Source organism: Gavialis gangeticus, unplaced genomic scaffold (assembly GCF_001723915.1).
Source record: "Gavialis gangeticus isolate Ggan-Ray unplaced genomic scaffold, GavGan_comp1, whole genome shotgun sequence".
Taxonomy (NCBI): Eukaryota; Metazoa; Chordata; order Crocodylia; family Gavialidae; genus Gavialis; species Gavialis gangeticus.
The window spans coordinates 19,498,122-19,512,632 of NW_017728995.1; the positions used below are offsets into that span (position 1 = coordinate 19,498,122).

At 43.7% G+C, this 14,511-nt stretch overlaps 1 long non-coding RNA gene across 3 annotated transcripts in view; it reads left to right on the plus strand.

Moving 5' to 3' along the window:
- Positions 1-11,078, plus strand: part of LOC109287989 — a 30,386-nt gene extending 19,308 nt beyond the window's left edge. For 2 of the 3 annotated variants that reach the window (XR_002095036.1, XR_002095038.1), the window contains exons 3-4: positions 8,182-8,263; positions 10,691-11,078. This is a non-coding gene — a long non-coding RNA (uncharacterized LOC109287989). Of the gene's footprint in view, positions 1-733; positions 776-8,181; positions 8,264-10,690 lie in introns of those variants that run through there. The other variant, XR_002095037.1, reaches the window with a different exon arrangement.
- The last annotated feature ends 3,433 nt before the right edge of the window (positions 11,079-14,511 follow it).

Here is a 14,511-nt window from a genome sequence, read left to right on the forward strand (position 1 = left end):
TATATATATATATATATATACACACACATATGTATATATAATATGTGTGTGTGTGTGTACATTGTTTGGTAGTATCTGAAAACAGAACTCTGAAGTTATTGGAATTGCATCTATTTACACTGGCACGGTATAGGATCTGTAGTACTAAAGGGTCTAGAATATAATAAGTACCTATTAGATCATCTAATAAAATTAGGACCTGGATTATATACAGGAGTAGATAGACTGCATATGAAGTGGACTTTTTCAGCATCCTAAGTTTAAGAAAGCTAGTCGGTGGGTATTTGCTTCATTATGGTAGCATCCAGGGAGGATCTAGGATTTTGAAAATTGGGGTGCAGATGGTGTAGTGAATCTTTAAATATAACCTAACATTTTTCTCCAGTTGAAAAGAACTAGAAGCCTTACTAAGATGCTGGAGGCCTAACACTTAAATATTCAGGCTGGGTAGAGACATTCAAAAAGCTGGAGGTGGAATTGATCCAAGTTGCACAATTTTCTGTAAACAGCATAGCTTAGATTGTTAGCAAACAGAACACACATTCACCATTTATGGGGGGGCAAATCTTAGACTGGGTTCCAGCATTTTTAAACCAGTTTGTGTGCCAAACTTATGTTCTGTTACAGGTATAGATTCATAGATTCATAGACTGTAAGGCCAGAAGGGACCTTGGAAGATCATCGGGTCCAGCCCCCTGCACCAGGAAGGAAAGCCTGCTGGGGTCAGGTGACCCCAGCAAGGTGATCATCCAGTCTCCTCTTGAAGATCTCCAGGGTAGGTGATTGCACTACCTCTGGAGGGAGCTCAATCCACAGTCTGGACACCCTGACTGTGAATAAGTTTTTCCTAAAGTTCAGCCTGAAATGGTCTTCCAGAAGTTTCTGGCCATAGACTGGTTTCCAGTCACTTACACCAATAAACATATGTCTTTACCTGGCCTCATAATGTCTTTACCTGGCCTCAATTTAAGATCAAAGCAAAAACAAATATACTTTTATTGCAACGTTACTAGTTTCTAGATTATATATGTAATTTAAAAACATGAGAAACTAGCCAAAATTGGTCAAAATTGTCAAAAGTTATTGTTTCATTAGCCCTGTAGTCAAATGTATATCTTATTCAAATTCATAAAACAAAACCTAGTTGTCTTTAGTGTCTTGACAGTGATTCTAAGACTTCACTGTCAGTCATTTCTATACATGAATTAACGCTTTTAGCTAGCTAGAGCTAAAAAGGGTCTACGGGGCTGTGAAATAAGAGAGAGACATTACCAGGAAAGACTAACAGACAGTAAAATTAAAGACTATTAAAATGGAGAGGTCATTAAAACCTATGCAATGAAAATAAATTAGCAGGAATCAGGTCAATTATAATGAGCTATGAAGTCAGTTGACTCTCAGCACTGTCTAAATAGAAATGTGTCTGCCCCTCCAAGGCAATTGGTTTTAAAGTTTGGGTAGAGCAAGGGTGTATAAGTGCACGCAGTATCCCTACCTGGGTCAGCCCTGGATGGCATCCAAAGGTTCTAATCAGGACTGGGATCCCACTAGGTATCCTGGGTGCTTTACAGTCAAAGACAATTTTGCCCTAGAAGGTTTATACTTAAAGACCTTGATCTTGCAACTTTATGGCTATAAGTGAGTTGTGAAGTCAAAGCGGATCTGCAGCAATGAATTTCACCTGTGTTCAAGAAGCTGTAGGTCTTAAGTCACAAAGTACCAGTGCAGGACTAATAAATGACTAACTTCACTCCAAATCTTATCAGTAATTTTTTTCTACAAAGCTTATTCCAACTGAACCTGTTCATACAGAAGTATCCTTTCTTAAGCCACATTCCCAAGAGTGGGAAAGAACAGGGAAACTTCATGGCTCAGAGTAGTCTTATTCTTCCTTGATATACCTATCCTCTGTTAGGATGCTTCTAAGTCAGATGTAGATATGGAGGAGAATGATACAGGTCCCACCTCTCTGGACACATTTGACTTAATTTGATACAGCAGGATGGATAGAGACACCTGAGAAATTAATTTTGGCAAACTCTTCAGTGAATTAAACTGCTACATAGTGATCTCTTAGCTCAAATTGTATTTACTGCCTACTTAATTTATACTGAAAAGAGGCCAATTATCCCATCTTATTTGCCTTATGCATTGAGCCTTTGGCTACTAGGATTGAATTGGAAAACACAATTAACAACATTAACTGTAGCAAACATACCAGAAAAAATCATTATGTTCTGACAATACTCTTTTTCATATTTCTAATCACCTACAGAGCTACCTGCATGTAACAAGGTCAGAGTCCCAGGGGTAGCTGTGATGCCCCTGATGGCTCTACAACTGTGCCCCACTCTGCCCCTAGGGCACCTTCTGGTCTCGCCTGCCACACCTTGATGGTATTATAATGAATAGAGAGGCTGCCCACAGGCCTTCATGTGGCCTCAGTCCAACTGGACCCTGCTGGCCTCTGCCTGCAGCCAGGGCCTTCACCAGGCTTTACTGGTCCTTAGACCCCTTGCTGGGTCTTACTCCATAATTCTGCTACCAGAGGCCACCTCAAGCCTTAAGGGATAACTGCATGGCTCTAAATCCTCCCCTACATCACACCCCAAGCCTCATGGGTGTTACCCTAGCCACTCTGTGGGGCTTCAGCCTCCTTGGCCTCCACATCTTTATTTCAACTAGGACTGCTAGCCTGGGCCCACTGTATCAGACCTGGCCTTGAGGCACAAGCTTCCATTTGTCCTTTCTGGTTACTGGGCCCCTGGCCCTGTCTGCCAGGCCCCAGGCCCCTGTGTGTCTGCACCCCACTCTGGTGTTGTGTCCCAGACCCCTGTCTCTCTGCTGCCTTGCACTCTCTGCCCACTCCAGGCTCAACAGATGCTCGAGCCTTGAGCCTTCAAGGCTATCGCGTGCCCCATGGGCACTAATGGGACCTCCATAAACCTCCCCTTACAGTCCCAACCCAAAGCACTGGTATAAACAGTAACACAAACATAAGCACCTGGGCTGTAACATAAACAACAACAATGGAAACAGCCCTCTGCCCCTTTAAGAGGGCAAACCTTTCTTCACCACTTTGCTGGCACACCTCCCAGCCTGGGCTTCTTGTGAGTTCCCCAAGCCTCAGTGTTCCTGCAGGCAGCAAAACAGGCAGTCTGTCATCCCTGGACAGGAGCTCCTACTGTGCAGCTGGGAGTGCTAGACTGGCTTGCCATTCCAAGCCTCAAGTTTATGTGCCCCCAGGACCCTGCCTACTTCTGGTCAGCAGGCCGCTTGCAGGTTCCTGGTAATTGCCTGGTAATTGCCTCCTTAGGCCTGTTGCCCCCCCAAAACAGGAAATGCTGTCTCCTCCCTAGCCTGCAGAGCTCCCTGGCTGGGCTACTTTTCCCTTAAAGGAACAGAGAGCCTCAGGCTCTCTGTTACACAGTGCTATTACATTTCAGAGACAGATGTTATTTTTCTCAAGAGAATTAATTGGAAGCAGCAAATTGCATGCCCAATTAGATAAGGAGGGAATGGGGAGATGTTCTTTTATTGGAAAATCTTCTCGTTGGGCATGGCTTGAAATGCAGTAGTAAAGGGAAGGTTCCAAATATTTTTGGGTATCCTGATAGTGTAATGTTTTTGGATAAACTGTTGGTTGGGGACTATGATTTAGAGAACTACCTAAATAGAACGCTGCAGCCCTGAGTGATTAAGAGTTCATAGGATGTGAGTTAATTACTGCTGACTTGTGGGTCACACAAACAGCAAGGTTGACTGAGTACATTCAAGATCTGAATAGAATTGAACTGACTCCTTTTATTTAAGGTTCACCAGGAGACTGATATACCTTGCAAAGTAGAGCCCAACTACTCTTAATATGTTTTCACATATTAACAGTAGGTGTGCTCCCATGAGGCATTCCTCTTGCAGTCCTCAGGAGGTGTGAATTTAGGTAGCTCTTGCTTGCTGTTGTTCTCTGTGTTCTTGAAATACCCAAGTTTCACACCACAGTTTACCTGTCCTTTTGCCAAAATGCTCATTTTAACTTGTACCTTTGTGCACGTGGCATCTTTACTGCTTTTATCTCAACACCTATCCTCATTAATTTATTTCTGTACTCCTAACACTCCCTTTTTTTTAATCAGCTCCTCTGCCCATTAGTGTATTTTTATATTTTACATTTCTTATCAACTTACATAGCAGTCAGCAATGCCTGTTCCCTTCTCATTAGGTCATTCACCACACATCAAGGCGTGTTCTTTCCAAGGTCTCTCATAGCTTAACCACAGCTTGGGACCAGAAGTCCCACACCTCCTGTGCTGTCATTGTCCTTGTATTTAAACAGACTAAGATCATTCCCACTTAAAACTCTTCAGGTCAGCTGGAAAGTCAGGAAGCATTGTATTTTCAGACAACACAGCCAGATTTCTTTGAGTCTGTACCTGCAGCATGATTCTGAGGAAAACAACTACTGCTCTCTTATTCCCTGAGAACGAATAGTTACATTTTATCAGTGATCCTAACAATTGCCTTAAGTGTAGCTACAGTAAAAGCCATGGTGCTTTATGGCTTTTTTCATCATAGGAGTACTCAGTACAGAATCATAGAAGTTGCTGTTGAAACAAATCACACAAAGAAGTCTCTTGTTCCATATGCCAGTCTTGCAATGGGCCAAAACTTTTGAAGACCTCTCAGAAAAGCTGTGCATCTTATGTCTGAGACTATGACTTCTATTTGGCAACCATGTAGAGAAAATCAGCATCTGCAGAATGAAAACACAGCACTTTCATGGAAGGAACAAAGGCTTATGTTTACACTAGGATAGGTATACCTGTAACAAATTAGAGAACCAAAGGGCTGTAGAGCTCATTTTCTGTACATTGTAAATGAGGGAAGAGAAATGGTAAGGCAGAGTTAAAGTAGGTGGGGACATCATTAGAAAAGGGCAGGGTTTCACTCAATAGGTGTGTCTACATATGCAATTAATGTGAAGCAGTAAACGCTGGAGCAGTTTGAGCCAGAGTAAACTATTCCCAGCTGCAGCGTCTACATATGGGCCTGGGACAGCAGCAATTTAAGCTGGGGTGGAGCAGCCCCAGGCTGGCAGGGGGCATAGGGGTTCAACCCTGGGCTCTGGGTGGCAGCAGCCAGCCACAGAGGGGCTGGCTGGGGCACAAGGGTGCTGAAAGTGCAGAGCTGTGTGGCTGGGCGGCAGGCAGGAGCCTGGTGCCTGGCTGGCTGGGCTGACTGGGTGCAATTTATGCCTGCAGTCAGTGTCTACACATATGTTTAATTGCAGTAAATTACCCCAGCCTAAAATAGTCCCCATAAATTAGTTTACTGTGGCCTAATACTGTTGCATGTGTAGATGGTGATGTTTTACTCCACAGTTAATTAGTCCACTCTGCAGTAGAACACATATGGAGACATGGCTAATATGCCCCACATTTCTAACCTTTCATTACAGTGTTCTTGGAGACATTATGCTTTCAAGGCATAGTTAGAGCCTTTCACTTTTTTAAAGTTTTGTTATGGGACTAAACATATGGATTTGTATTTGCCCTGGAAAGAAAACTCCAGTTTATTCTTGTCAGAAATTCTGTATCCATAGTATTTTTTGTTATTTCTGTTGGCAAGTTATTTGACTACAACTGCCAACAGGGTTAATGGATAAAACATCTTTTTTTTTTATCAGAACTTATAAAGAATACGTGTCACCTCCCATGGGGTTTGCTAACCATGATTTACTTATCATGAATCATTGCGAAAATATAAATGAAACTTAGCTTCAGGAAACTGAAACTTAATATATGCCAAAGTGTTCATGCCAGGTCCTTAGCATAGTCCCCAAGATTTCAGTGAAGCTATGCTGATTAACACCAGCTGAGAATTAAAATGACCCTCCTTTAAAATGACTTTTTAAGAGAAATGCACATATGCACATTGCATATTCTGATCTAATTTTAGAGCAGCTCTGAAACTCCAAAATCATGAGTTACCCCAGGTCAGAAGGAAGGCAGTATATTTGCCTACCCACATTCATGTTACCAGGCTTGTTAGTGTCCAAAGTACACTGAACTAACTCAGTTCATTTCTATCTATTCAAACACAAGCAGTACATGTAATAACATCACAAGGAGTAGTTAAAGCAAGTCATGAAAGTAAGAGTCCAGATTCCTATGTTTTTCTAGGTCTCTGTGGGCATATTTACATGTTCATTAATGCACTGTAGTTAGTGTGCATTAAATTTAGTACTTTGGGTAACCAAGTATTAAATCAATGTGCAATAACTTCAACTACTGTGCAATAGTGCTGGTGCATGGGTTTTTAGTGACGCTTACTGCGCAGCAGCCTAATACTACTGGACAGTAGTATATTAGTACGGTTTTTCCCTGGCACACTACTGTGCAGTGTTACTAGGCTACTGTACAGTTAGCATCTTGTGTAGACGTGCCCTGTAAGTAATTAATATAGATTGTTCTTGGGCAAGTGATTGAAGTCTGAATGTTTTTGGTGGCAATTTCCTTGCTTCAAAGGGTGGGGTCAAACTCCACATTTGTCTAAACTATTTCTTTTATTCACCACTTATTCACCACTTTATTTTCCTGCTTCCTGATCACCTTCTACTAGTGCATTAAATGAAGTGACTATACATGTGGCATAACAGAAGACATTCAATAAAATCCCTTTTAGCTTAGTGACAACCTCCATTACACCTAAACCATGACAGAGCTAAAGAGAGCTGATATATTCAGTGACAATAACCACTTGCCTGTGCTGCTTAGAGTAGCAGGGATCCTCCACACTTTCCCTTCAGTCATGGAAGTGATGATCCAAAGCCCGTCAACACAATATCAGTCTTTCTTTTGATTTCAGAAGACTCTGAGGGCCCAAGACCCCTTATCGTCATTGCCTACTGTCTTGTGTAGCCCAGGCCTGTATTATAGACTTGTGCTAATGTAGTTGTGTCAATCAGGGGTGTGATTTGTGACCAACAAACTGTGCCAGTGAAAGCCCCTGGTATCGATGCTGTTGTACTAGGAAACCGTTTTTTGTTTGTTGGTGGTGGAGTTAAGAGGGCTAAGATAAACTATGCCAGGAAAGGCATCATTTGCTAGATAGCTATATCCTTACCAGGAGTCACACACTTAGCTAAAATAAAACTGCAGCCAACATAACTAGTTTCAGGAGCATCAAGTTGGAACTCCCTTTGCCCACATTGGTGCCACTAACACATCTTCCAGTGCTGTCACTGCCAGCCCTCTTCAACTCAGGACACTAAGTATAGCCCTTCCAGATGCCCGTCCCTTGCTGTAGCAAAGAAATGTGAGACAAGTGGGAATTGAACCCCTTCTCTTGCACAACAACTGCAAGTGCCAGCTTATAATAGTGTCTGACTGTGGTAACTTCCTGAATAAGAAAGGCTGATTTCAATGTGAGCCAATGAGATTCTAAAGCATTTTGCTTAAACAATACAAATTTCATATTTTTAAAAAAGTGGAACGAGCGTGGCTTTGTATCAGACTCATTGTGAGCCCCACCCTTTTCGTGTTCAGGCCCAAATAAGTCAACAACTCTTTTGTTTTCTGTGGGAGTTTTCTGTCTGAATATAGCAAGACTTGGCACCTGATCACGGAAGAAACTGGATGATACAGAGGACGGTGGAATTCCCCATGTTGTGAGCTGAAATAAGAAAGCTCAGATAGTTCACTTAACTGGCAAAAGCTGCTTAGTTTCCTTAAAGTTAATGGCAGAGAAGGTAATGCGGGTAAATGTAGTATCTTTTATTAGACCAATTAAATACATTGTAGTTGGAAAAACTGTTCTTTACAAGCTTTTGGGCACAAGTCAGGATTTTACCCAAGTCAGGATCTGAAGTTGGACAAGTCAGGATCTGACCCAAAGACTTTATGCTAAAGGTATATTTAAGAGGATATTTGTTGTCCCTAAAGTGCCCTTCTTTCTGCATCACAAAAATGTCATGTTTACTGAAACAGGTGAACATTTTAGTCAGAGCAGGGAGAGAAGGTTTAGATATTAACAGGAGTCACATTTTTTACTTCAAAATGTGTTTTTAGTGACTATAAAATTGCTCATCATGAATTCTAATAGCTCTTGGCTAAGAGTGATTTCTTTATCAAACGTGCAGTGCGCTTAATTTACAAGTGAAAATATGTTTGTTTCTGTTTTCAGCTTCCAGCTTGGTAACTGCTCTTGCATTTGTGAATCAAGCTGGGTTCCTTCCACTTCAGGTATCATCATCACCAGAATTAGAGTGCATGCTGCCTAGCCCCATTATCTTAAACAGATTGGAATTTAGCAAACATTTCTGTTGGTGGTACTTATGAAGGAAGAGAATCCAGCTGTGTTGGCTCTTCTGAGCTATAACAGATAAAACAGTAAACCATTATTTATCACAAAGGCCAACAGATACTGGTCTAAATAAACACAAGGGAGCAGACTGCATTAGTAAGGAGGTACCTGTTTTCTTTTTTTAAAAGCAGTCTTGTTTGGAGATAGAGCCACAGGTTAAGTAACACAGAAAAGCAATCTTAAACCAAAATCTAAAGGCTAAAGAAAAGATCTAAAGGATAAAGGAGTGTGGGACCCCTGTGTGCCTGTTAAGAGAGGGCAGGGTTCTTGTGTGTGTTGCAAAGTCTAATGCAAACTTTTTTTTTATTATCGGTTAGATTGGAATTAGACCACATCAAAATTGTGCCAGCCCATACGAACCAGTGAGTGGCACTCACTAAAATACAGGGCCTGAATCTAATCCCATGCTGGCATGACTCCATCCTACCCTGAACTGAACTCAAGCATAACTTCAGAGTCACTCTGCCAGGGAAGTTACTACCAATTTATACTGCTGTAACAAAGACTTGCCTGTGTATTTGTGTATATGTCTTAATTTCTTACTTATTACTACAACTAAATAAGATATGTAACTATAGAGTGCAAGCTTTCATGAACCAAAGTTCATTTCATTAGATGCTGTGAAAGAGCATGCAGAAAGCAGAGTTTAAAGTGGAATGAGTGATTAGAATACAATAGATAGGAAAGCAGAAGGGAGGAGGAGAGGGGACGGAGGAGAAGGAATGCTATGAATGGCATACAAACAAAGAACCCATAGGAACAAAAGGGTTACAAAAATTAATTATACCCTGGGGAATTATGTGCAGAAAACTTCAAAATTATATGTAGAAAAACTCAAAATGATGCAATTTTATTATTATTATTTTTTAATTAAACTAAATATAACACTATTTGAACCTTCTTTAGAAATATATGCAGGTACTTTGTATGGTTGGGGGTGGGGGTGGGGGAATTTGTGACGCCGTGTGGGGCATGTTTGTGGGGTTTATGGATGCGTGGTGGGTTTGTGGGAGGATGTGAGGTTTCTGGGAGGGTTGTGAAGGGCTGTGGCTGTATATGTGGGGTTTGTGGGGAGGTGCAGGTATGGGAGTATATGGGATTTGTGGGTGCATGTGGGGTTTGTGGGGGAATGGAAGTATGTGGGGTTTGTGGATTGGTGTGGGATTTGGGGGGGTTGCAAAGGGGTGTGAGTATGTGGGGTTTGTAGGCAGCTGTGTGCCCCCCCACACATATCCCCCATGGTGCACAGCCCTTGCTGGTGGCAGCTCAGTGGTAACAGGGTGCTCATGGCTGTGCCAGGCAGAACCCCTAGTGGCACATGCCTCTGACTGAGTCCCAGGGTGTGCGTATGCTGGCACAGAGTTGGCCTGGCCCTCTGGCATGCTCCTTTGGACCAGACCACACTGGATCCATGCCAGCATGTGAGGCTCGTGGTACTGCAGGAAGGAACCGTCCACCATCGGGCCAGGTGGGCTCCGTGCCGCCACATGCAGCTTTCTGCTGGAGTGCTGGAAGCCCCACATGGAGGCACAGAGCTGGCTGGCCCAGTCTGATGGCATGTGGACCAGGAGCTGCACACCATCAGGCCAGGTGGAATCCGTGCCTCAATGTGGGGCCTCCAGTACTTCAGCAGAAAGCCGCATGTGGAGGCATGGAGCCTGCTTGGCCTGATGGTGTACAACTCCATGCCTCCATACGCAGCTTCCCACCTGGCCTGATGGCACACGGCTCCTGGGTCCATGTGCCATTGGGCTGGCCCTCCATGTGGGGCTTCCAGCACTCCAGTAGGAAGCTGCACATGGAGGTACGGGGTCACATGACATTGGGCTGGACACACTCCATGCCTCTATATGCAGCTTCCCACTGGACTGCTCGAAGCCCCACGTGGAGGCATGCAGCCGGCTGGCCTGACTTGATGGCGCGCAGCCCATACCCACCCACAAACACCACACCCTTCGACCCACACACACACCTCCACACCTACCTTATGCCTACCCTCCCCCCCCCTGCAGGCAGGAGCTCCTCTCTCCACTTACCCAGCTGTCCAGTTGCGTGGCTCTGTGCCATCACATCATGGAGGTGGAGGCAAAGAGCGCACTGCAGTTAAATTATGCAATTATATGCGGTCATGTCTTTTATGTGCAAAATTGCGCAGGAGCATAATTGCATCATTCCCCAAGGTGTAACTAATCCAGATAACGAGACAAGAATCCATAATCCCTTTTTAAACCGTACTTAACACACTCCAGTTTGTGCATGATTTCTTGTTCTGTGGGTTCCTGTTCAAACTGGTTTTTCATTGTTTTTCTTTTTTTTTGCCTGAGAACAGCAATCCTGAGGTCAGTGATGGAGTGTCCGGGGAGGCTGAAGTGTTCTGCCCCAGGCTTTTATCAGGCACATCAGACTGCAAAGACTGGATCCTGCCACTGCATCTTTTTGGATACAGCCCTGTGCCCTGTGTAACATAAGTGCGCCTTAGAAGATCTAGAACTAAGTTTGCTCCCTCTGGATTTTGTTACTGCAAAGGGGAATAGTGCATGGGTGCCAAGAGCAAAACAAACGTGAGGCCCAAACACTTGCACACACCCCTATTGGTTCAAAATAATAGCAGCTGGCTATGGTTAAAAGGAAATTACAGCACCAGACATAGGAGGTGAGTCATATTGTGACAGGGTGGACAGCTGTAGCCTTGTTTGCCCTCATTTGGCTTGGCATGCAGTGTAAACTTTGACTGATGAAATATTTTTGAGTATATGGAAAAAGGCCTATTCTGAACTGGTCTAGGCACAAATTTTCAGTACAGTTCCTGTAAGTTGACTTTCATTTTTGTACTGTTGCCTCTTCATTTTAAGAACCACTCGGGAGCTTCATCTAATCCTCATTTACTTCCACGTGTGCCCTCTGGTGGCACATTCATGAACTTTCAGAAAGTTAAAAGCCTGGAAACCCCGATGCTGAATTACAACAAGGTCTCAAACCCCAGAGTAAAATTCCTTTCTCCCTCTCCAGTAAATGCTGAATCCTCACTTTGAAACCACACAGACTATCATGTCCTGCTCAACATATTTGTAATCATTGTGTTTTGGATTTTCTTGAGTAATTCCTTCCGAAGTAGCTAAGACTTTATTTTGTGTGTTTAATATCCTCAGATTGACATGATTTAAACGGAATTATAAAAAATATTACCTCGCTTCTCTGAGAGTAATTTTGGAGAGAGTTAGCTTCCTTCTCTCTCTCTCTCTCTCTCTCCCCCTTTCTCTTTTGAATAGTTTATCAGAAACAGGATGTTGGTAAACCCTTTAGTATCTTTGCAGGGGATTGTTATGAAAATGGACTAAAGTTACATAATTTACATTAGGCAGGAAACTTAGGCCTAAAGATGTTCACGATAGGGCTGCCATAACTATTTATGCAATATTAATGAAAACAAACACATGTAACTGGACTCGGGCCAGGGCTCAGTTGAGTTAGAGACAATCAGAAAAGCTTTGTGCCAGCTACCTGTCAAACTTTGGATGAGTGCACTGTGGGGTTTTTATCGGTCAAGTCTAACTGCAGAGGTATTTCCTTTACACTGGTGTTGCAGGTGTCTGTTTGCTCCTCCAAGGGGAAGAACTGTCTGTGCCTATGAGAGCCCCAGGCCGAAAGGTGTTGTAACAGCAGGGAGGAAGGGAATAGGGGAAGGAGAGCTGTTGCTGGGGTGGTATGCTGTTGGTGAGGCGGGGGGATGCTGCTTGGGCAGCAGTGGGGTTTGGGCCCTGGGGGGGCCTACACAAGGTGCAGCTTATGGCCATGCCAAGTAGTTGGACAGCCCTGACTTAGATGTTTGGGGTCCATCTTTCTCTTTTTCCAGCATCTAACAGGATTTTGGGCTGAGTCTCTTGGTGCTTCAGTAAATAAGCTAGGAGGAGCCTGAACTAGTTCTTGACAAGCCCAGAGGCCACAGGGGTGGGTGTATTCAACCTCATTTTCCCCTTCTTGCTCCCCATCCCTGCATGGAGCTGTGCAATGGAAACCGTCCTCTCCCCCAGATCTCCACATAGTATGTGGGCAGCCCAGTAGCAGTGAATGAGGACTTGGAAGGAACATCCAGAGCATGTTTCTCCAGCCCCAGTTCAAATATAGTTGCTTTCCATACCAAACTCTGCTTGCTCAGTGAGTGCCATAGACAACGGCTATGAGCAAACAGAAGCACCTCATATCAGTCAACTCTGCTGCCATAGCTGTGGCAAAAGTAGCATGGGCCTGGGAAGAGAGCACAATGAAGCCCAGATCCAGAGTCACAGTTTTCAGAAAACTTGGGTCAATTTTCAGAGCAGCCCTGGGCTCTGTGACCAATTCAAGTTCTACTTGCTGCCCTTCCACCCCTCTGCTTGTCTTGCATGTAGGAGGGACTCCTGAGATGGCAGATGCTGTTCCCTTCCATGACACACCAGTTCTTGGTTAAGTCCTCTTCATGCACATCTTTAGATAGAAGAGGAGAAGGAAATGGCCAAGTTATACTGCAGACTTTAGTTAGGGGCAACCGTCAGTGCAGCTTGGTGGCTGCACAGTATCCCCTGGTGCCCCATTTGCTTTGGAAAACCTTACCACAGACTCATCTTTTTTGGGGCTTTTTCTTGTTATCTCTGGCGGTTCTAGCTGCCACTTAGTGCTTATTGTCCCACCTCCAGCTTCCTTGCTCACAGGTCAAAAAGCTGGGACTATGAATAGTAAACAATGCGACTTAAACCTCCATCCTGATTGCCTGCTGCTTCTAGGCATGAGGTTACATCTTCTTTCTCTAAGGCACTGGAGGTGTTGCATACATGTAGTTTTCTGATCAATGGCACATTTTTTAGATGTTAACTATTTTAACATTTCCTGCCTTTTTCTTGGAATTAAGCATTTTACCCTTCCACATATTTTACCAAGAGCTCTCCAGCTTTCTAGTCTAGCTACTCCGATGCATCAATGATGTTTCCTTGTTTCTCATCTTATTTTTTCTCAAGAAGATTTTTTTTTTCTAATTAGGACCTTGTTGGCCCTTTCCCCACCCTGCTGCTTTTTAGCCCTCCGCAGACCTGACTGTGGTTTCTTCCTTACCTCTGAGTGTACAGTGGCTGGAAGATGAGGCTGAACGATGCTAACTGTTTTGCTAACTGCTCCTCTGGAAAGCTCTCAAATGCCTGCATGGATGGAGTAAATCGTTGTGCTGGTAATAAGCAGCTCTAGCTGCACAATTTTGCAGCTTATATACCACCAATGGAAGATAACAATGGTATCTTTCTGCAGCCCAGATGCATTCACTTCCGGGAGTACAAATCAGGTAAGAATTTGGCAAGTGTCATTGTTTTAGAACAGTCCAAGTGTTTTGCAGACAAACTATGTATGCATGGACAGTGTCCTACATGTTTTAGTACTATTTTTAGCAGTCCAAACTATGTTCTGGCATGATTTTTCACTACCGTTCCACATAACTTTGTCAGCTGAAGCATTTAGGACAGTGTCACAGAAAAAGTGGTTGGCCCAATGTATGCATAATGGAGCCTTCATGTGGATGGCATTTAACTTTGTACTCGTGTGGGCTGTACAGGATCCTTTTACAAAAGAGACACAAAGCAAATGGTAGGACAAACTAAATTCAGTTCTCCCAGGCCAAACAGCTTAAGTCCCAGTTCAGCAAAGCACTTATTCACAGGCATAATTAAGTGAGACTGTATAATCCCATTGAAATTAATGGACTACTTTTGTCAGTAAAATCAAGCCCATCAAGTCTTTTTAGTATCTAGGCCTTTGGCCCTGATTCTGTGAGTTACTTAAGCAAGCTTAACTTAGATTTCATGGATTTCATAGATTCCATAGACATTAGGGCTGGAAGGGACCTCGGAAGATCATCAAGTCCAGCCCCCTGCCCCGGCTGCAGGAAGTCAGCTGGGGTCACAGGATCCCAGCAAGATAAACATCCGATTTGCTCTTGAAGCTGTTCAATGTAGGTGCTTGAACCACCTCTGATGGCAGGCTGTTCCAGACCTTGGGGGCTCGGACAGTAAAGAAATTCTTCCTTACGTCCAGCCTGAAACGGTCTTGCAGTAGTTTATGGCCGTTCGACCTCGTCATCCCTTGGGGCGCTCTGGTAAACAAACATTCCCCCAGATACTGGTGGTCACC